At 37.9% G+C, this 22,931-nt stretch overlaps 1 protein-coding gene across 1 annotated transcript in view; it reads left to right on the forward strand.

Annotated features, from left to right (window-relative positions):
- Positions 1 to 22,931, forward strand: part of LOC121656538 (semaphorin-6D-like) — a 184,457-nt gene that overhangs the window by 72,976 nt on the left and 88,550 nt on the right. Inside the window, exon 3 of the mRNA XM_042011580.1 lies at positions 18,998 to 19,099. The gene's annotated coding sequence lies outside the window, so the exon portion shown is untranslated. The remainder of the gene's footprint in view (positions 1 to 18,997; positions 19,100 to 22,931) is intronic.

A 22,931-nucleotide genomic window follows, 5' to 3' on the forward strand; every position in this document is an offset into this window, starting at 1 on the left:
ATTATTAGGTCATTAGGAACACATTTAAAGCTGCTAAGAATCACATTTATTGTTTCCAGTATGATTCAGACAACTTTTGAGAGCAGTGGAGTTCGGGTAGGAGATTTAAAGAATGTTAAACCATTAGAGGCATTTTTCCTTTTCAAAGCATCCAGAGATTCTCTCTTTGATTTCAAGCTCTTCAGCCGTGTTTACTCTGTGGAATGATGAAGCAGACTGGCTGTGAAACATTTGACAGGACAGCATCTTAGTTTTTCTGCAGCTTTGCTTCATTGTATTTCCAGTATTGGGCTGTCTGGTGGCCGCTCGGGGAGAATCCGCCCTTTCATTGCTGTAAAAATCATCCAGACCTACTGTCAGTTTGTCGGTTAAGATGATAGGATGCGGTCAGAGGCATTTTTGATAGGCTCTCTCAAGCTGTTCTGCTTTAGTTTGGTATGAAAACCCACCAATTTTACCTCTTGACTTCAAAAAGTAATATTATTTTCTTACTATGCTATTTGATTTTTATGTAAGGTATTGGGGTTTAGATTTACTTACATAAATGTCTTTCTGTGCAGCTATTCGATGAATACTGACAGATGTTTTAAGCTAAAGTGAAGTGATTTATCTTAAAACTTTTTCTTCGTGTATTTTTTTTAAATGTTGAAAAAAGCTTTTATAAAGCCCTTTTCATTACAGTATGTCACACACTGATATATAAAAAACAAAGGGAAATAATTTAAAAAAGCTTTATTTAGTCTCTATATCATTTAACTATAAAACTTGCATTCATATGTGTTTGTAAATTTTATTACCACACTCTGTGGTCCCATCTGCTTTATAAGCATGCTGGCATCTGTAATGGTGTCAGAATGACAGTCCAGTCAACTGAGGCTTAAACAGGACAGTCATATTTGCCATCCAGTGGGGTCAAAACACACATCCACAAACACATATGGCATAGAGACCTTTTAAGTGCAATCTAAGTATAAATCCTGCACACACACATAAGTGTGTGCACAAGATATCATAAAACAACTCAAGGTTAAAGAGCCGCAGATTTAAATTTACATTTCAAGAAACAGACTTGATGCACGGCCCCAAATACAGCCAATTCTGAGATTTTATAAAACCTAAAGCCCCCCCCCCCTCTCAAAAAAGAAAAACAAACAAACAAAACACACGCACACACGCACGCACACACACACACACACACACACACACACACACTCACACATACAGACTCAGACAGAAACACAGCCCTGTACTGCAACAGATAAACGGGCAAGCATGAATCCAGTGTAATCCTCTCGTCTCTGATCTGCTTCCTCTGCTGCTCAGAGATCAAAGTAACTGTCTAAAGTCCTGTTAATGTCCTGTGGAGGGCTAGTCCTCTTTGTCTGTTGTAGTGTTGTCCTCACGACACACAGCCATAATAAATAAAACATATAAAATAAATTAAATAAATAATAAGTGAACACTGAGCTTTCGTTTCTACCTGTTGCACATCACGGCAGCAGGTCAGAGATCCTCAGTTCTGTCATTTTTATTGTTGATTGAGTTTTCATAAAACTTTAAGTAAAACCAGAAGACATCCTTTGTTTAAGAGAAGTAAAAAAAATCACTAGTATTTTTGCTTTTATCATGGATAGGGGAATTAGTCTTTATCTTACGAAGACAAATGACAGATACCCCCAATTAGGCCTTAAACGTAAAAGTGGGAAGTTTTTTTGATTAACTTGTGAATTCTCAGGTAAGAATTAAGAAGTTTGAACTCCAATTCATATGTTGCTGCTTTTTCTAGCGACATATAACAAGCAATCAATCCGATTTTGCTTAAAACATGGTTTAAACAGCTGAAACTGGCGATGCCACGCTGATATTTCTGCTCAGGTGCTGTCACCTCCTCAGTGACAGTCTGTCAGCTGACCGCTGCTCGGTTGCGATGGAAGACTGCGTGACAGATGGAGACGACACTCAGCTGTGACAGCTCCATTCTGCTGGAAACAGATCAAATCAGAGGCTTTAACAGAGATTTAAAACCCGCTGCAGGCCGAGCTGTTCAGTTAGTCACTATTATTATTTACCACAGCGAGTGCTGCAGACGGAGACACGTCAGAGCATAAAACACAGCCTGGGATGCTGAGAGCAGGAAAATTATGAAAAGAAAGCCTTTTTTTTTTTTTTGTCTGGCTGAGCATCTTCATGTTTTATGCAAACACTGATGTGACATTTTGAGGTTTACTGATTGCCACCATCTGTGTCAGTTAGTGGAGGAATTTAATTCTAAAGGCAGGGTGATGCTGGGGAGCTTCCCTCTAAGCTGGAGTTAATGGAAAAATGCAAAACAAATGACATTGTGAAAAATCACAAGCATTATCATGTGTTTAAAAGTAGCACATATTTTTTGTCCACTTTGATAATTTGCAAACACCACATATTTCTGTATATTGACAAAATAACAGGAAATATGTGCAGTAATTTTTAAAAATTTTAAAACCCTGGGCTTGTTTCATACTGACAAATCAGTCTTTGGACCACCTTTTTTTGTCATCACAGCCTGCATATTTATTTTAATTTCTTTAGGTAGACCTCAGGAATAGTTCTCTAGGCTTTTTGAAGGACTATCCGAGACTTTTCTTTGGATGTTAGCTGCCTTTTGTTCTGATCTGTCATGATGAACCTGCACTGCTTCAGTGATGCAGAGGTCTGGGCTCCTGGGAGGATTCATCACTCCATAGAACCTGTTACCACTGACTTTCAGTCCACTTCCCATATGGCTCACCTCAGCATTTTTTTCTGCTTCACTTCCTTAAGAATGGCTCCTGGATTGCTTTATTTTTGTTTTCCCATTTCTTTCAGATATTTGCTGTAGGCTTTCCACTCCTATTGTCCTCCAACTGTCTAGTGCATAGTTCCTTTTTTCTTTCAAGCACATCACATGCCATGAGATAGTTTAACTAGTTTCTTGAGAAGCACCTTTATCGGTGCAAAAATATTTTATTTTTGTTTCTGTGTGTTGTCTTTGGAGCATTTTCGGATGCAGCTAAAGAAATTAAAATGCACTGGTAAAGTGCAGAAGGACACAGTTTGAAATAGCTCTTAGCATCTTATGTGTTGACACAATGTTGGCTCATCCCTTCAGTTAAGTACAGTAGTAGCGGTTTAAAAGTTCCCCTGTTTCCATGATGGGTCCTTGACTGGTTCTTGACTGGTCCTTGACTGGTCCTTGACTGATCCTTGGCCGATCCTTCACAGGTCTGTGGGGGTAATGTAATCCCCCGCAATGACGTCGTCAGCGAGGCTCTGCCCCTAAGCAGCCCAAGTAAAAAAACAGCTGCAATCCCTCTTTTGTCCACGGGGAGGAGCAGTGATTTGATCTTGCTGCTCTCTAAACAGTTTATAATGAGCTGTGTCGCTCATTTGTTGCATTTTTGCCAACATTTAAAAAATGATTTGATTTGAAAATGGCGTCAAATAAATGTATCAAAAAAGCCGACATGTGTAGCTAATGGTGTTATGAGGCAAAGCACAACCTCCTCAAGTCGGCTAAGTGGTGAATGTCACTAGCAGCGAGCTTTCTAAACATCCCGAGGAGCGCTGCCAGCGGTCATTTGACTGCAACGTAAGTTATTCACAGTGGGGGTTGATACAGCTGCTGCATAACTGAATATTGACAAAATCATAACGTAATATCGGCAGGTAAAAATAACATAATACTGATAATGTGTAAAGCAGGGATCACAAAAGTCCGGACCCAGCCCAACCTATATTCTGAATTAGGCCTCAAAGTGCTATTATCCTAAGTAGATAAGTAAATAAATGGTTTATACTGTGAAATGAAGTGTCCCTGGATTTTATTCATAGCGATCTAGTGATAAAACGTGATAAAACGTCATACAACTGTGTCTCAGCGGTGGGACAGCTGCCTGCCCGCTGTCTGAAGCAGGCACATGCGCAAAGGCTGGTAGGAATGACAGGAACCAGCAGCCTATCATCACACAGGGTTTGTGATCTTACAGCCAATCAGAAGCAGAGTAGGGCGGCCATTTATTACAACTCCATAGCCGTGATATACGACAGTTTGGCTGAGAAAGAGTCTCCCTGAGCGGCTCTGTGGAAGTTTAGACGTGCTAAACTGCTCGTAAATATTGATGTGTTTACTTTTCCAAACAAGTAAGCAGGTAAAACTATAGACAACAACTATCTAATAAAAGTCCTAAAATACCAGGTTCAGCCGTTTAGTTTTTAATACACTATAAGCATGGTAGCGTGACTGGCGGTCATCAAAAGACCGCTGGCGACGCTTCCAGTGTTTAACACTGGAAAACCCAGAGATTTCTTATCCCTCTACCATGCCCAGAGTACAACCAAAAGGCTGCCCGGTTTGAAATTAACAATTCAATGGCCAACAATTAGCACCTTTACATTTGTAAACACAGCCATTACCTGCCCTTAGCTGTTCAAGCATACTCCTTGGGGGGAGGAGTGTGCTTGAAAAGAGCCTTGTGGACTGTGCTGTATAGTTTCACTCACCACAAACGGTATATGTGCTTTTGACCATTTCTCACATTTTCATGTACCCTTTATTGAGCATTGGTCATGTGAGTTTTCATCGTCATCACACTATTGTACGCCCAGCTTGCTTTCAAGTGAGAGATTATCACGTTTCTGTTTCCACAAAGGCAAGAAGGAAAGCATAATCAAGTATTTCAAATGAGAGATAATTACATTCCTTTTGACCTGGGAACAGAAAAGCAAAATCAATTTAATGTTCCTCACTTCCTAATATGGTGCAACAAGGTTCACAGTCCTCAATGTTTTTAGTAAAAAAAAAAAAATTAAAAAACACCTTACTAACAGGGTGGAATGGAACATAACAGAGTGGAACAGAATATAACAGGGTGGAAAATATTTGTTCCCAATTCCAAATAAAAACGCTTCAATGGCCAGATGATCAGCAATGAATAAAGATATTTCTACAGTGATCCAGATTTTTTGTTTGTTGTTTTTTTTGTTTTACATTTTAGATTTTGTAAGAGATGGGTGTGTTTTAACAACAGCAGTTTTATCCGTGACTTTAATCGATAATTATTATCATTATCCAGTGTATAAAAATGTTGGTGTAAAAACGCCAAAGATAGATAAGCATGATGCTGAACTTCGTGGTCTTAGCTCCTGGTTTGGTGTGTCTTGTTGTGTTTATTATCATTCTGAAAGGTATACCAAGTTGTGGGCTGCATATATGCAGCCCACAACTTGAACAAAGGCTAAATTCCTCAACATTCGCACTTGCTCCATAAAATTACCATCTCCAAGGCTCCTCCACCACCACTTTGACTATGGATTGATAAGTAAATGAGCCGCAGTTTTGTAATTGTTGCATTGTCAAAACAGTTCTGTTAGTGTTGTCACACAAAATTCAGTAGACTAGTTGGTTCCTATGCAGTGAATTTACATGTTATTACAAAAATACACAATAATAAAATAGGCAAGTGGTAAGATTAGAATAATGTTATAAGTTCTGCGCAAAGACTCCTTTTTCATTTTCCAAAACAAAACTGACATAAACAATCTTGAAAAAAATGTGCACGTAGGCTATGAGGAAAGAATGAATGCAATGAAGTAGGGACTGGTTGAATAAACACGGTTTAACTGGACGCCTAAGCGAGCGCGTTGCAGGATGGCTCCAGATTTTATTGTCAAATGGTTCCAGGTCAACCAAGTCCGAACTGCTTAGAGCAGAGTCCTGCACGGTTCCGTTTTGCTACGCATACCTGCTCTAACCCGTTAGAATGACTCCCGAACCCGACTCGTCACCAATGTATTTATTCCATTTAAATCCGAACCAGACTGATGTTTAACCCGCGACCCGAGCCATTAACGCATCATTGCCATGCTGCACCGCTTCTTTTCCATTATTATAGCCTATTGTTGTTTTATCATTGTGTTAATCTAAAACACATAGATAGCCTATGAATGTTTATTTTAAGCTTGCTCAACATTTTTAAAACAGCTTTATATTCCTCTGACTGAACCATTTCAGAGTGAAGACTAAACCAGACCAGTGTGTTTTATTTTGCCACTGAGATTTATAATAGGCTACTCGGAGATTGCTGTGCTTTAACAAAATGTAATCCACCTTTCCTGGCAGCAGCTGTGTTCTCCGTTCCTGGACTACAAATCCGGCGGCAGAAAACTCTGCTGCGCAAATACCAGCGTAAAATAAACTTTCATATATTTTCTCTGTGTTGTTGTAGTATATTCAGATGATAAAACAACAATATAATAAAAAAGAAGACTTGGAAGGAGGAACAGCGGTGCAGTAGGCTATGGCACACGTTAACGTTAAAAAGCACACTGCTTGTTGTAAATACTTGGTTTATGCTTTAAGAGGTAAATATTTTGGTTAACATGTTGAAGAAATATCGTTGTTTCTTTTTTCATCTCTTGCTATGCTATTGAATTTGGCAACATTAACATGGAAATTCACTGCATTAGGACCGACTAGCCTACTGAATTTCTGGTAGCATGACAACACAAACTGGACTCGTTTGACCACTCTTACCCAATGTGCAACAATCACAAAACTGGGTCACTTGTTCAGCTGCCTTATTGCGGCTCATTTACGTATCAATCCACAGTCAAAGTGGTGGTGGAGGAGCCTAAGAGATGGTAATTTTCTGGAGCAAGTGCGAATGTTGAAGAAGGCGCATGTTCAAGTTGGGGGCTGCATACAGTACCTTTTGGAATGGTAATCAGAGCGTGTCGGGGAATAGCCCACCTGGAGGGGTGACGTAATCGGGATTCCCGGCGAGCAGGAAGTCGCAGCACAGCGAGTGTTGGATGTCCCCCCGCGATTAGACACATTGAAGTGGAAGAAATTATCTCCGATCCTGCGTGGGGCTTTTATCTGTCGCCCTGTCTTCTTATGGAGGTGAAATAAATAATATGAGAATAAAATAACCCTTCCTAGCTACCTCAAACAGATTCTGTGTTGCTTGATCCAAATCTGATTTGTCTATGTTAATAATGCTAATATTAAAAGATTAATCAGTATGATAAATACATCCTATTGAGAATAGAGCTAGGGGCTGTGATCCAGTATTTGAAAGGTTTTATTAACCTACTAGCATTCATTTCTGAATAAAACAATTGGCAGCGCACAAGCATGTTACAATTTCACATTCCACGTCAAACGATGATTATGTATTAAGTTTTATGCATTTTTATGAATTGTGACTGGCCATCAGAGGTGCTTTGAGTGGCGCCTCTGCCGGTCAGTGTAAATTCAGATAAAACCTGACAGACTACGGGCGATGAGAAGTCTGTGAGAGAAGCGCCATCTTCTGGGTCTACCCTATATTACAAGGAATGGGTGGAGTTTGATTAAAACATCGACACTCCCAGGAGAAGGAGGGGGCCTCTCTGGCGGCTGGAAGTTGGAAGGCAGCTGGCTGGAACTGGAATGGAACTGGGCTGGAAGCCGGCAGGTATTCGGCTGGCTTTCAGCTTGGATGGGAACTTTTAAACCGCTACTACTGTACCTGTTTATGCTTCAGTGATACACAGGTCAGTGTTTAGCAGGCTTGCAAACAAACCAGAAAAGGAGTGAAAAAGCAGCCAATTTCCAAAGAGAAAACTGAACAACCCTCAGAAAGCAGGAAGAAATACTATTATAGCCAAAATATCGAAGTAGCTTGATGCATTTAAACAATACAAAGTGGGCCATTTCTGTAGATTTACTCTCATGGTCCTACAGGGCCACAACCATTGAATTGGCCAGATAAATCTGAGTGGTAATGAGAAGTTTAAATAAGATGCAATAAGGTTATTCACATCATCCAAGTCTAAAGAAGTCTAGATCCTTAAACCATGCATTGTTCTCTTGCAGTTTTTTTTTTTTTTTTTTTTTTTGGTCATTTGGCATTTCTCACCGGCAATTTATCCCTTTATTTACTTTGTATAATTATGTGGCATAATGACTTTCCACAAATGGTACACCTGAACATTGAAATGTTTGGACTTTTGACAAGGAAAATGTTAAGCGGTAAGGTGTTCCATGGCCTACAGTTATGATTAAAAACATCAACAACAAAAACACCCCCTTTTTTTCCCAAAAAGCCCAAGCCTGAGCAGACACAAAGACTGTGCGACACCTACTCTCCACTTACACTGTCTTTATATACAGTATATATGTTTCAGGCTATGATTAATTAATTTTCCTCTAGTTCTGTAAAGAATCATTTACTAAAAAAAAAAAGTTTCTGCAGTTTTCAGTTCATTCTGAACACTAAGCTTGTGTTTCTGCCTCCTGCCTGTTGAAAGCAATTATAGCATGTTAGGGAACAAGAGTTCACCCGGGTCTCGTCCCCTTTACCCTCCACTTAGTAAGGCTGCAGTTGTCTCAGAGCCTGTTGACCAATCATGTGACTGGGTGTCCCCACCCCATCCTTAAATGGCGGTAAGCTGCTGTGTTAGGAATCGGCTGAACTTTTTAACCTTGACCCTGTGCTAAAGAGCTGACCTAGTTTGGGTCTTCTTTGAACCTTGTGGTGTGGTTTTTGGAAATAGCTCCATCTTTTGACCCCCAGGTCTCTCCTAGAAGCACCAATTAAATTGATGATATATTTGTAGGTGACCTTATTGACCTCTGATGCCTAGGAGCTTTTTCAGAATTGAAACTTATGTCATTTTTTCCTGAAATTGCCCCAACTGTAGCGGCCACTTTATTAGGACCACCATGCCTTACCTGGTTGGACCCTCTTTTGCCATCAGAGCTATCTTAATCCTTGGAGGCACAGATTCAACAAGGTGTTAGAAACATTTCTCAGACGTTTTGGTCCATATTCACTTGATAGATTTGTCAGCTGTGCAGCATTATAAGACACATCTCAAAGGTTCTCTGTTAGATTGAGATCTGGTAACTGTGGAGGCCATTGGAGTGCAGTAAACTCATAGTCATGTTTGAGAAACCAGTTTAAGATGACTTAAGCTTTGTGACATGGTGCAATATTCTGCTGGAAGTAGCCATCAGAAGATGGTACACTTTGGTCATAAAGGGATTGACAGGATCAGCAACAATGCTCAGGTAGGCTATGGGATTTAAAGCATGCTCAGCTGGTTTAAAGCTGATCAAGAGCTCAGAAAATATCCCCCACACCATTTACACTGACCCTACCATCTGAATGTTGCCATGGAGACTACTCATCAGACCAGACAACATTTTTGTCCGTCTTCAATTGTCCAGTTTTTGTGAGCATGTGTGTATTGTTTCCTGTTCTTGGCTGACAGTAGTGGCGCCTGGTGTGGTCTTCTGCCCATCTGTCCATCTACTTTAATGTTGGACGTGTTGATGGAATTCTGCAAACCTTGGTTGTAACCAGTGGTCATTTAAGTTGCTGTCCAGTCTCCCCATTCTCCTCTGACATCAATAAGGCATTTTGCTCCAGACAACTGCTGCTCATTGGATATTTTCTCTTTTTTCCAGACCATTCTCTGTAAACCCTAAAGATGGTTGTGAGTGATAATCCCAGTAGATCAGCAGTTTCTACAATACTCAGACCAGCCCATCGGGCGCCAACAAACATGACACATTGACAGGTCCACTTAAATCCCATTTCTTCCCCATTAGGATGTTTGAAATTCAGCAAGTTATCATGATCGATTCCTCAATGCGTTGAGTTGCTGCTGTGTGATTGGTTGATTTGCTACTTGTGTTAACATGTTGTTTACTTGTGTTAACAACATGTGTACCTAATAAAATGGTCTTTGATTGTATATGGGTGAAATTTAAAATAAAGAAGAAAGTTTAGAAATCTTCAGAAGCTAAATAAACCTGAGCAGAACCTGGAGATCCATTATGATCCGTTCACTCCTGATTCATTTTCTTTTGTCATGGAAAGAGTTTGCGTTGCTGCTATTTTGTTATATGAAGCCATGATTTCTGGCTTTATGAGGCTCTTGGTTGTAGCATTTATCTGCTTCATGCTGCAGAAAGGGTTTTTGTATTTGTAAGATTATGCGGTTACATTTACACAAAGAATCTGAGGATTGTAAATGATTACATCACTAATAGAGTTCAGTCTGTGTAGAAGGACATATTCATTAGGAAATGTCCTGGGATTTAGTTTCTAGTTAGTTCTGTGGTGGATATTGGCTCAAAGTGCAGAAAATGCTTTAATTTAATCCAAAGTTTTTCTCAGGTTTTAAATGTAATTTGATGTACTATATCATAAATAAAATTTTAATGTTCAGAAATTTATAGTTCTTTCCAGGTATTGACTTAAGTCTAGAACCCAAAAAACAGGTTTTCCTCTATTTTGGTGCTTTGCTAGACCATTGGTGCTGCTTCTTTCTTCAGTTTTTCTTCAGTTTGTCACCCAAAGAAGATAAGATCAGGCGAATGACTTGACTATCATAGAATAGTCTACTAATTTAGGTGAAAAAAGAAATCCCAATCTGTATTTCATATCATCATCCGTCTGTGTTATTAAACTCTAGTTTCTGTTGTCTGTTGCATCATCAATGGACACTTGTTACCTAGCAATGCTGGAGGCCAGACATAATGTCATTGTTCTGCCTCTGTGTTTTACAAATAATGTTATAACTTCAGATCATGTTCAAGTCTTCGCCATACATTTTTTCCCCCATAGTTTAGTCCCTCTAAAATGATGCTCATTTAAATCTGTTCCTTTACTCACATTTTTTTTTCTTTCAAATTCTTACTATTTATTTTCTTTTCATGAAGCTTCTGAATGGCAACTTCTTTTGTTTTGGAGTTTTGAACCTTTCTTTTTTCTTTTTTGGAGTGACCGGTTCTGCAACAATCAACCATTTTTTTAAATCTTTTGGTTATGAAATAAAGTTTAAGTCAGAGAGTGAGCTTCTGCTCTGCATCTCACCAGTTTACATACTTTTAAAACAGTTTTTTAAGTAACACATCATTGGTGAAGGTGTGTGGGTTTATTGCTGCAGGGTGGTTTATTTGGGACATAAAATAAGTCCTGTTGTCACCATTTAGATGTACCTGCCTTTTTAAGGAACCACAGGTGGTTTGATGATCAGAGGTTTTTTTTTTATTTCAGCAAGAAGTTTTGGCTCTTATCCATCGTCAAAGCTTCAGTGTTTCAAAACTGTAATTCTGATGTGTGAGAGTTTTCTCTTTTTCTTCTTTCTGAGCTGAGTCGATGATTCTCCTGTGGCTGTAATGCTCCTGCTCTTTGATGAAGACACTTTTGTGCCTGGTGGGCCAACATCGATGCTGTGATGCTGAGAAATCAAGAGGCTGTTGAAGTTTTTTTTATTTTCTTTTTATTTTTCCCTTTTCTTTAGTAGGAAATAACACAAGGGACGATTCAGGGAGAAAATCAAAACACCATGACAAGAAATGAAGAAATAAAGCAACCCTAACCGTTTCTTTGGAAGTTGAGTGAGGAGCATATTAAAATACCTGAGGTGCTCACTTATAACCTGATGATGATGATGATGATGAAGCTTATTTTTGTGATGTCAGAAGTAGAAAGTCAGTATTTCTATGTCTGAGGCCGTATGGGTCTTGGTTTGAAACACAAAAAGTGGGAAGGATTGTAATTTTATTTAAAAGTAAAATAGCTATTGATATGTGGATTTGTGCACACAGGAAATCATTTTAGTTTTAAACCTTTTTTTCATATTGATGCTCATTTTTCTGATCCATATTTAGAACAATCCTGTTTTGAAGAGGATGTATTTGTATTTAAATTTGGATACTTGTTACTTAGATATTTTTAGTTTGTCTGAATTTAATTTGAATCATGATTTAGCATCATTTCCATGGCATTATGTTTCAATATACCTTAACAACTTTATTTTATAATTGTCTCTCTCTGAACTCAGGGACTAAAGGGTCCTTTTGTGTTTCTTTGCTAAATCAGCCACAGTGCACGTTCAAATGGCCGGTGTGATTATATCCGCTTCCTAGCGTGTGACGTGCTGGATAAAGTGAAGCCCAGCTTCAACATCACGCAGCGTCCCAGAAGAAAAAGTTGTTTTGTGCTGTTTCTTAGCCTCAGGATGCTGCTGGGGAGTAACAGTCTGTCTCTGTGCCATCAAACGAGTCCGCAGCGTTTTAAGGGCAGAAAGTTACGTAATGTGTCTTTAATGAGGAGCCTTCTGAAAATGACTGGCACATGACGTGTAGATTAAATGTTGTTTTTACCCTGACTCCTGAAAACAAAACAAAAGAAAAAATAAAGAAGTTGCTAAGATGTAAAGTAAAACCAACCAAACTGAGCTGACTACACAGTATAACACAGAAAATGTTTAAAGGTTGTACCTAAGACGATTTAGATTATTAGCCCATATTGAATTTTAAAACAGCAACACGCCTCAAAAAAGTTTCAGAGATGCTGTGTTTCCCTCTGTGTAGCATCCCTCCTTCTGTGAAGAACAGGGCATAAATTTTTGTGAAATGAGGAGACGACCTGCTGAACTTTGGCAGATAAATGTTGTTCTGTCTTCTCTGATTTTAGATTTTAGAGAATATCTGTTTGAGCTAATGGTCCAAAGACAACAACATTTCTGTTTACATATGTTTTTTTTTTAGCATTATGGCGCTTCAACCTGCATTTGTGGACAGTTTTTGGACGTGTTCCTGAAGTCATGCAGTGGTTTCCGGGATGGAATCATGTTTGTTTTTAAAGCCTCTAAGTTTGATAGTTTTGACTACTTTAAATTATAAAATATTTGTAGTCCTCACGTTTTTTTATAGTGATGAAGATTATTCTGTAATTGTCAGAAAATTAGCAGATTAATGTTTTCTGCCCATCTTTGCTTCTGAGAGACTCTGCCTCCCTAAGGTGCTCTAAAAGTGCTTTTTTCCTCCAGCTGTTTCTTTTTATTACCACTTAGTTTTTCAACTTTTTGTTGTCCTCATTTATACTTCAAATTCTAAATGATTAATATGTTTTTTATAAAATATGTGCATTTCCATGTTCTGTCATGATAAAGTTTTGATTTATTAGATTCATAGATAATAATTATTTTATTATTTAATGTTCTTTATAATTTCTATATAAAGATTATTTATTTTAAGCAAGAACTGGATGATTATTCATATACATTTGTAAAACTATGTAAATGTAAACATCTGGGATCTAATATTTAGAAAAAGCAAATTGTGTGATTTATTTTTTTTCTCATAAATGTCAACTTGTAATGATGAAAAGAATGATGATGATCTGACTAACCAAAAGGAAAAGAGTAGCAAAAAATAATAGATGAGAAAATGGAAATGAAAGATGAGGACAGATGGAGACTAAGATAAAGTGAGAACAGATGATGTGAGTTACAGGATGATCATTAGCAGTCGGCCTTGATGAGACAGAGTGATGGAGAGAGGATGAAGATGCTTCAACGTTTTAAGTAATGAGAAGACAGAAGATTGAATTAATTCTTTCTTCAGGATGACAGAAAGAAAAGTGAACAGGAAAAAACAATCAAATCAATGAGCTGATTAGAAAAGAGAGAATTTAAGAGATTAAAGTAGAAGAGAGGATTAGGAGGAGGTCCTTGTGGAGACACAAGCTATGGAAGATGATAAAAGAAATAAAATGTGGTTTAAAACAAAAGGAATCTTGATCAGTTTCAGATTCTTAGCTGAATATATTCTGCTTTACTGTAGTTTATAAGAAAGTGAATCTAATTAAAGATGTGATTTGATCTTTTTAAACATAATTTATATTATAGTGTGATAGCATGTGTACATGAATGTATATATTACACAAAAAACATTTCCTAAGACAGATAAAATACATTTTGTGCTTACTATTTGTGCAAAAATAAACTTTTTCACAAAAATGGAGAAAAAACAAGTTTGATTTTTATTCATAAAAAAAACATGACAGCTGCAGAAAGAAATGGGGAAATAATAAATGGAGAAAATAATGAAAAGGGTAGAGAAAACTTGACAAGTGAACACTGGAATAAAATCTAAAAAAAAACTGATGGAAAACAAAGTGGTGGAAAAGCAGTTGAAGATAAATAAGGTTTATTAGAGGAGCAAAAAGCCTACGGTCGACTTTTCATTAATGCTGGAGAAGTGGAATTGACGTGAACGAGAAGAGAAAAGAATGAGCGACAGCAGCTTCAGAGGAGGTGAACGATGGAGACTTTTATTAAAGAAAAAATGAAAGAAATCATAGAGATGCTGACGAGAGAAGGAAAAGGAGGACATGATACGGTGATGCATGAGCTAACAAGGATCTAGTTCATTAAGGATCCTTCTTTATGTTACCATAGAAACGGGAGACAGAAAGGTTGGATGTGATTGGGGCAGTTGTGCTGGATGGGTCACGTTTGAGAAATAATGACCTTTTTTTTTAAATCATAACTAGACACCTGAACAGAATCATGGGCCAGAGGCATCAGGGGGCCCTTCAGATAGTCACTGCATAAGCTGACCTTGTATTTTTTTGTGTCTAATATTATAAGATTTTCCTGCGTGTTTTATACACAGTTGTCACAACTGTATGAAATGTTCTCTTCATTAACCGTGTGTGGTCTTCACCATCCATGGAGTGACACATGGCGCTTGTATTGATGGTTATGCGAAACAAGTCTATATGAGTTAAGTTTATTCTGCTTCTGCTCTATTTGCTTTGAGGGTGAAAGACATGTCCTCAAAAGAGACATCAAAAAACCACAAAGGCACTGCTGCAACTATTTTTTTTGTCATTTTAGGTTTGTCTCTTTGAGTATAGATCAGGGGGAAGGAAGGTAAGGGAATGATGCTGGCATAAGTACTAGCTTTAATACTCTGGGAGGCAAACATGGGTCATTTTGTAGGTTGTTTTTATGTACATGCAAAATTATATGCAGAATTACTAAGACAGGCTTTCTCTTCCACTCAAGGCACTGCCCTCAATGGCTTATTTGTATTCTGAGCTTTTCTGTCTTAACATCACAGTAAAACAGGCTTGCATAATGCCTGTTTAATGGCTGGTTTGTCACCTCAAACAAAGGAAGAGGAGCTAATATTTACATTCCACCATTTTTGACCAATCAGAACAGATTGAGCCTCTCGGGGCAGCTTAAAGAGACAGGAACTTAAATGGATAACAGAAAGTTGCAGCACCTGTGTTCTTTATAAAAACGTGTTATTTTACAATAGCACATGCAAACCTATTCTAGTTTTTCATCCAAAATTAAATTATACAACTCAAATAACTCTTCCCAGCGATGTCTTTAAATCTCTTTCAATATTTTATCAGTCCGCTTTTCTTGATTCTTTTTATTTGCATGTGTTTCAGCTACTAACTCTGGTGTTACATCATCTTTTTAATATCTGAATTTTGTGTTTAAGCAGGATGATAACAGATGAACACTATTGGTGGGTTTTGAGTTCCATTAGAGGACCAATAAATGCCATCTGCACACCTGCAGGGTTTGAACATCATTAAGGAGCCTTTGAAATCTGCTTAGTAAAAAAAATAAATAAAACAACAAACTACTGCATCCCTGTTTGGTCATTTTTTTTTTGTGACTTGCTGTGTTGTTGTGAACGCTCTGGCAGCACAGAAGCCATGGTCCTGCCAATGAAGCTTTTAGGCTGTTTGGATTTGCTGAGATTAATAAAGTCATAAAACTGGAAGAGAGAGAGGCAGATGGAGAGCATTGAACAAAATAGATAAATAAAATAAACAAGCAAACAGCTGTAAACTCAAAGAATGAATTGGAGAAGATTGAGGGTTAGACTGCTGGAGAGGAAAAAGATGGATAAAGAAGTTAAGTAAATGTCAGTGTGGTGATGAAAGTAAATCCATAATAGCAGACTGGTGGGTGCAGACAGTCACAGAGGATTAACCCCTGGAAAGATCACATGTGGGATTAGTGCAGTACAAACAGATGAAAATCTAACTCTGCCCATTTGCTTGGTTGTGTGTGATATGGATGATAAAGATCAGATTTGTTGTTGAGGGGTTTAATACGTTTTTGTGACTGAAACTCAAACAGAAGATTAAACATGTAAGTGAGTTTCAGAGACATAACACATCAAAATTGTATCCATGGAAACGACTGACCATGGCCAATCAGAGGGTCTGCGTTCTGAATAACAGCCTGTATGGCTGTCACTTCCTATTAGTGAATATTAATCGGATTAATTGACTTGTCTTACACCTGAGAGTTTCAAAGACATCTGGCTGGTGTATTTAGACGTCCGTCTTCATTCTGTTATAAATACAGAAAATGCTGGTGTGCATTCTGTAAAACTGAGAATAAAACTGTTGTTTCTTTGGAGATGCAAGAATGGTGTTGGACCTTTGATCATTATAACTTAGCCTCATGTGTTCAAATTGGAATCTCTCTTCACACACCAAACTGGGCACATATTGGAGAGGACATGCACACAGTTTCCAATCCTGGTAATATGATGCATCGTTATGGTAACCTGGGGGATTTTGTCACAATTTCTTACAAAAAAATATATATACATTAAAGTACTTTTTATACTCAATTAAGTGGTACAGAAAAAAATTGCATTCACATCCTGGAGTTTAGACTAGTAGAGTACGATTTGTTGCTTCAAATCATACTTGGTTTGATTCAAATTTTCCAACATGGACTTGGACGTGGATTGTCATGGGACAGATAGTGCAGATCAGTTACAAAATCAGCTCTTTCACAGCTGAATGAACAGCAGGTGGATTTATTAGAAATTTAGCTTTTGAATGTCTGCCAACAGATTCAGTTTCACAAAATGTTTTGGCTTGCTTGCACATATGAGCCACTGGAGCCCACTTGGAACCAGGCCGCCTTGTTGTTTCCAGTACAACATGTTAAACAGCACCCACTGCGTAATCATTCTCTCCTCTGTGATCACAATCATAATGGAAGTAGATTCTGTAAACACCCTGAGTCATGATTTATAGTCACTTAGCTGCCATTAAACATCAACACAAAGATTTACTCATTTTTAATTTTGTTATGTTGGACATTTAGCTACACTTTGCATTTCAGTTTCTTAAGATAGTAGCTTCTTGAAAAGCTTTAACGCTTTAAGTCGTACTGCGTCGCCAGTGGCACAAAAGTTCCTTTTAACTAAACCAGTCAGTTTAAAGGGGGAAAACATGCGATAAAGGTAATTCTTCATGTTGATCATCTGTCAGTGTGTCACATCCGACTCCACACCTCCTGCTCTGCAGTCTCCTATGATCCCTCTCTGTTTGACCTCGTTAGGCACGACACCTCTAATTGGTGACTGCTCGTCCTAATGGCTCCTATTACCTTGTTAGGAAAGGTTAGGTCACACAAAACTCTCTGCCACTACCTCACTAACAAGCCGGTTTGCTTTCGTTAAGGTAAAGAGTATTCTCTGCACGGCGTTCCAATGCATGTGTGTTAATCCTGCAGCAGCTCAGTTTCTTTATTAGTTGGTCTTGAGCCAAACATCACCAGATTAGATTCCCTTCGATGTGAATATTTGCCACCAGATGGGATTTCAGTCCCCTAGAAGCTCAACTTTTAAACCTCAGTGAAGGAATATGAAGAACTCTGTGGGAAGAAGAGAGAAAATCTATGTGAGGCATTTATTTAATTGTTACAGTGACATTATTTATTGGATTTTCCTAAAAATGTACTAATTTAAACCAAATACAACATTTAAAGCTTTTCAAGAGTTTTTACACGAAGTCCAGATGTTTTTTTTTTATTTTATTTATTTATTTATTTGCATAATTTTATATACCCGAGACTATTAAATATGTTTGGAAACTTTGGGATCTCTGCTAGACATAGAAATAGAATTCACTTGTATAGAGGTGTACAAACAAGGAAACACTGCATGGATGTGATTGTAAATATGCATGAACAAATCAGACTGAAACAGATCCAGGGAAACGCCTTGACACCAAAACAATGCAACAAAAAAAGTAATATATTTGTTATTTTTGTGATAAAGTAGTAATTTATCCTTTGAGCGTATACACAGAGTAATGTGTGCTGACTTTGAGTCTTAGCCAAGCTCTAAAACAAACTTAAACTGAGTCAAATTTATACCCAAAAATTCAATTTTATATTGATTTTTTTTTTTTTTCGTCAGTGACTGAATGTGACAGTGACATTGAAAATCATAAGTCGTATAAAAAGCCAATATAAAAACATCTCCATCGGGTCCCGCATGGATTAGAAATATTTAAAACCTTTCTAGAAGACAAAAGAAAATAAAATGAATAACATAACTCCACTCAGACCACTTTTTGAATACCTAAATAATAAAGAAAATATATAAAAAATACGTAAACAGAAAAAAAAAATCCAACTTGCTCTTTTCTTTAAAATGAAATAACCCCCCCCCCCCCCAAAAAGAGGGAATCCTGCATCGTAAAAATACGGCCCAAGCTGCTGTTTGAGCTGAAGTATATTCTTTTTCCTCCTTGAACAATGTGTGATCAAACAAAAATCTAAAGGCTGTTATTTACTCTGCAAGAAGCACAAACTTTTTTCTTGTTCTCGAGGCCACAAGAACAAAATTACGTCATTTTGCTCTTGTGGATGTAAATGGGGAAATCTTGCAGCTTGTTCTCGACGTATCAGCCAAGCAGAACTTTCCTCTTGTGGGGCTCCGAGAAGTATTGTGTGATTGGTCAGACATTTGAGGTGGGTGTTAATAAATAATAAATTGGAAAATTGTGGCTATTGCATTTCCCCTGATACAAAGTTGAACGGATGATTTTAACAAACAGCTGATCGAGGTGGTAAGAAACTAAATGTAAACAACACATGTGGGATTCAAGGACACGGATACCGCTGCATGCACGACGCCGTCCTGCCATGGACGAAGTTTCTCGTTAAATATAAAATAAACCCAGTCAGCTGTTCCTTGCACATAAAAACGCAAATATCCCTTCTGCAGTTCTCTGGCCCGTTAAGGATAACGCTTCTCGTGCAGTATGAAAGGACTGGACCAAAACAAACTTTTTATTATGTATGTAGGAAGCTTAAATGTGTTTCTAAGGACTTTTTTCTTTTATTGCAGAACTTCTGAGGGGGTCCACCCCCGCTTCCTCTCTTCATATTGTCACTGCCATCACCTGATCAGCTGGAGTCTCCATCTGTGCCACACAGCTGTTTCCTGACTGTAAGTAAAGTCATGGTTTTCTGTTCCTGTCTCTTCTGTGATTTTACATGTCACATTGAGCCACAACTTTTTCTCATCTGTCGATCAACTTCTTAATTTATTGCAAGCTTTAAAAATGTTGGTGTGTGTGTGTGTGTGTGCGCGCTGTGGAGTATTTATAGTTGGCAACATTTGCAGTTTGATTTTATCTGGTAGTTCCAGGTTTTTGTCTGAATTAAAGAGAAATAGAAATTTAATTTCCCTCAGTGCAATATAAATTTTTCAGACTTTAGGTTTTTATAAACCAATATGTTCAATAAAAAAGAACCTTGCAGCAACTAGAAGCAGAGCTCAAAGAATTAACCAGTTGGGTTTTTCCACAGCTTAATAATTTAAATGCAGGTTGTCATAAACTGCTCATGAAAACTGAGTCACCACATCTCAGATACAACCCTTCTTTAATAAATGATTGTGGACAATTATGTTTTAAGAAAAAGTAGATCTGCTTCCTGTCTCAGACATTTATGACCATTTGCTGTTTGAGATACAACTGAAACAAACAATTAAAGATGCACGACCCGTAGTATCTCTTAGTTTTCAGGTGCAGATGGGATGATGGTGCTCAGAAAGTGCAGCTAGTGTAAGACTACGAGGTGTGTGCCGTTGTGTGCTTGTTAGTTTGGGTGGGTGCGGTTAAGGTGCATGAAAGTGTGGGAAAGTCAGCCCTATCTTGATTGTTGCGGTTTTGTTCGCTCTCTGAGATAACTACTCTCAAAGCCAGAAGTGCTCCCAGCAACCAGAATTTGGCTGAGATTTACTGGAACAGTTTGACTCAAATATAATTTGAAACGATATTCAGTAGCAGTGACATAATTGGGTTGGTGCCATTAAAATGCTGTTAACCACAGAGTCACTCCCGTTAGTTTTCATAGCTGAAATCAATCAAAATGTGTCCAAAATGAGTCATTTTACTGGCTGTGTGTGTTGTGAAGAGCCCATAACGACTTAATGTTGATGAACTGAAACTCCCAGCTGCAGCAAAGGCATCGCGTTTCTTTCTAACCGATTTGAACATACTGTACGCTTATTCATTGTCCTGGAACGTCTCATTACAGCAGAAAGAATAAAATAAATAAGCGGCTCACAGAGCAGATGTGTGATTGCTGATCTGTGCTCAGCATTCACACATCATGACTTCAGCTTATTTCACAATGTTTTACTTTTTTTTTTTCTTTTCCTACAAAAATTACTCTTTTGTTTTGCTTCAGATGGCAGCTTACTGCACTTCCTAAATAATTTCTTTAGGCAGTTTCTGTGAACGGGTCTATTATCCGTGGGGGTTTTGTACCTTACACAAAGGTGAGATTCTGACAATCTCTGAGTCTGACAGCTTTACAGTGATGGACTTAAGATAAACTCACTGACACCTCTGCTGGTACAGATTAAACTTTTCACTTTTATTGGCTCTGCTACACTAAAATGGAAGATTTGGGGAGATCTTGGAGGTATAATAATTGGAATTTTGCTAAATTGCATAGTGTTTTTAATGAATAAATGGATAATGGTGTAAATAACATCAATTTTAGACCTCTGACTTGTTTTAGAGGATGCAGCTGGGATGCTGTGCAGCTTGTTGTGAAGCTGATGTATTTTAAGTCAATATATCAAATGGAAGTGAGTTAAATTGTTACACCATCAACACTATATAAACTACTGGTTTGTAGACAAACCATAGCAACACCATGAAAATGGGATGATGGGTTTTTTTCCTTCAAGTGCAGCTTATGAATGAACATGTCTGGCCTGTAAAGCAACATATCAAGCATGACTGTTCGACTAGCTGAGGATTATTTCACCCTTTTTTCTTGTTATGGGATCATTTTTCAGTCTGATTCAGCCAAAGGCTCCATAAAGCTGCCTTTGATATGTGTTTTCTTGCCTCAACACATTTACCCATTTTTATTTCATGCTTTAGACAATAAAGTTTACAATGTAATGAAATGAAGGTATTGTAGTGGGGAGTGTGGAGATGGAGGGAGAAGGAAATTAAAGGGGAAAAAGGATGAGCTTTAGAAAAATGCAGGAAGGGAAGATTTTGTAGAGTTGCATCACTTCATTGTCCATCTGTTGCTCTGATCATCCCTCACTTCTTTCTCTGATCTATTTTCTTTTCATTTCAGCCACTTTGTCTTTTCTTCTGTTCTTCCTCTTCCTGCTTTCTCTCGTAGCATTCAAATTGTTCATCTGTTCGCCTCTTTTTTCCCCTCATTCATTACAAGTCTTTCTTTAATATTTGACACGTATTTTTCTCACTTATTCTTTCATCCTCTGCCCATCTTTCAACCTTGCTGTAATTTACTCTCATTCGCTGTTATTCATATCTTTATTTTTCCACCATCTGCTTTCATTAACCTCCATTCATTCATTTGCACAGTTTGGTTTTGTTTTTTTCTTCCATTCTCATGTAAAATGTTTTATTCTTGTTCGCTTGATTCATTTGCATTCTCTCCAGCTGACCCTCAGTTTCCATTATTCAATTTCACATATTTCAGTCTTTGTTCCCATTAACCTCCATTCACTCGCTTACATTCACGGAAAGGCATTCAGCATCCTGACAGCTGAACACTCACACACACTTTTTAAATTGTTTCACATTGTTGAGCAGGAGAGAAAGTGCACATGATGATTAATGCCTTCAGATGTGTCGGCATGCAGTGATGGAAATTGTTAATAATAAACATTAAATCGAGAGGTTGTCTAAGTCAAGCGTTCTGATGCTGCACTTCATGATGGAGCTAAATGAAAATGAAATGATAGAATGCAGAATTTTGTAATAAAGAAGAAAACTTTACATCTCCTACAGGTCAGAGGGAACTTGCTTCCACTTTGCAGGATATAACAATCATTTTTTCTTATTTCTTGCATCATTTACTGTACATCATGGTAATTTTCCTGTCTGACATTGTAGTACTAAATGTCTTTTCTATCTGAAGACTACCACAAAAATTTCCCAAAAGGTTGGGCTGACTCTTCATTCAATAGAAATTGATGCTAAAATGAGTAAAGATCTTTCAAAGATTGGGCCGAGTTCTGTGCAGATAGCAGAGCAGAGCTAAAGTAAAACACATTTCACAAATCTCAACATTAAATGTCTGAGTCAGAAGCAAACTAAATGACTGAATCTTGAACTTTTATATAGAACTGGCTCTGCATCACACTGTGGATGGAAATCGAGCTCAGTGGAGGCTTTTTGAAAAAGAGTCTGTCCATCAATGACTAAAACAGGTACACACAGGAGCTGCAGAGCGATCGGTCGCCAGTGACCTCCATCAGCAGCGGCTGGATGTCTGAATCTATGGCGCATGCTGGCTGATGCTGAAGCAGTGACTCATTTACCTCCACTAGCTTATAAGCAGCTAAACTGTCAATCACATGTGTATCCTGAACATGAAACCAACTTCAGTTTTCACCATTTAGGCCTTCATCTAATGACCACTTTGTTCAGCTAGCCCTCTGTTGATTTTCCTCTTTGATTTGCTGATTGTAAATCAGAAAAAGCTAAGAAGGTAAAATTCAGTATTCTTTGTAGGTTTTTTTTAAACCATCTTATTGACTTGTTGCTTTAGTTGATCATTGATGATATAAAATATAACTAAGGGTGGATTTACACCAAGATAGTCCTCTAGACTCTGTTCAGTCGGGTGTGCAATATTCTTCCACACTGAGTTTGCATCCACTCCGCACTTCTCAAATAAATCAGACCTTTTTAATAAAATATTCCACTTTCCACCACTCTGAACTTCAGCTGGTAAATAAAACGTATTCATATTGTCTTTATTGTGTTGGCGTAAAT

The sequence above is a fragment of the Melanotaenia boesemani genome, chromosome 17 (assembly GCF_017639745.1).
Source record: "Melanotaenia boesemani isolate fMelBoe1 chromosome 17, fMelBoe1.pri, whole genome shotgun sequence".
NCBI classification, from domain to species: domain Eukaryota; kingdom Metazoa; phylum Chordata; class Actinopteri; order Atheriniformes; family Melanotaeniidae; genus Melanotaenia; species Melanotaenia boesemani.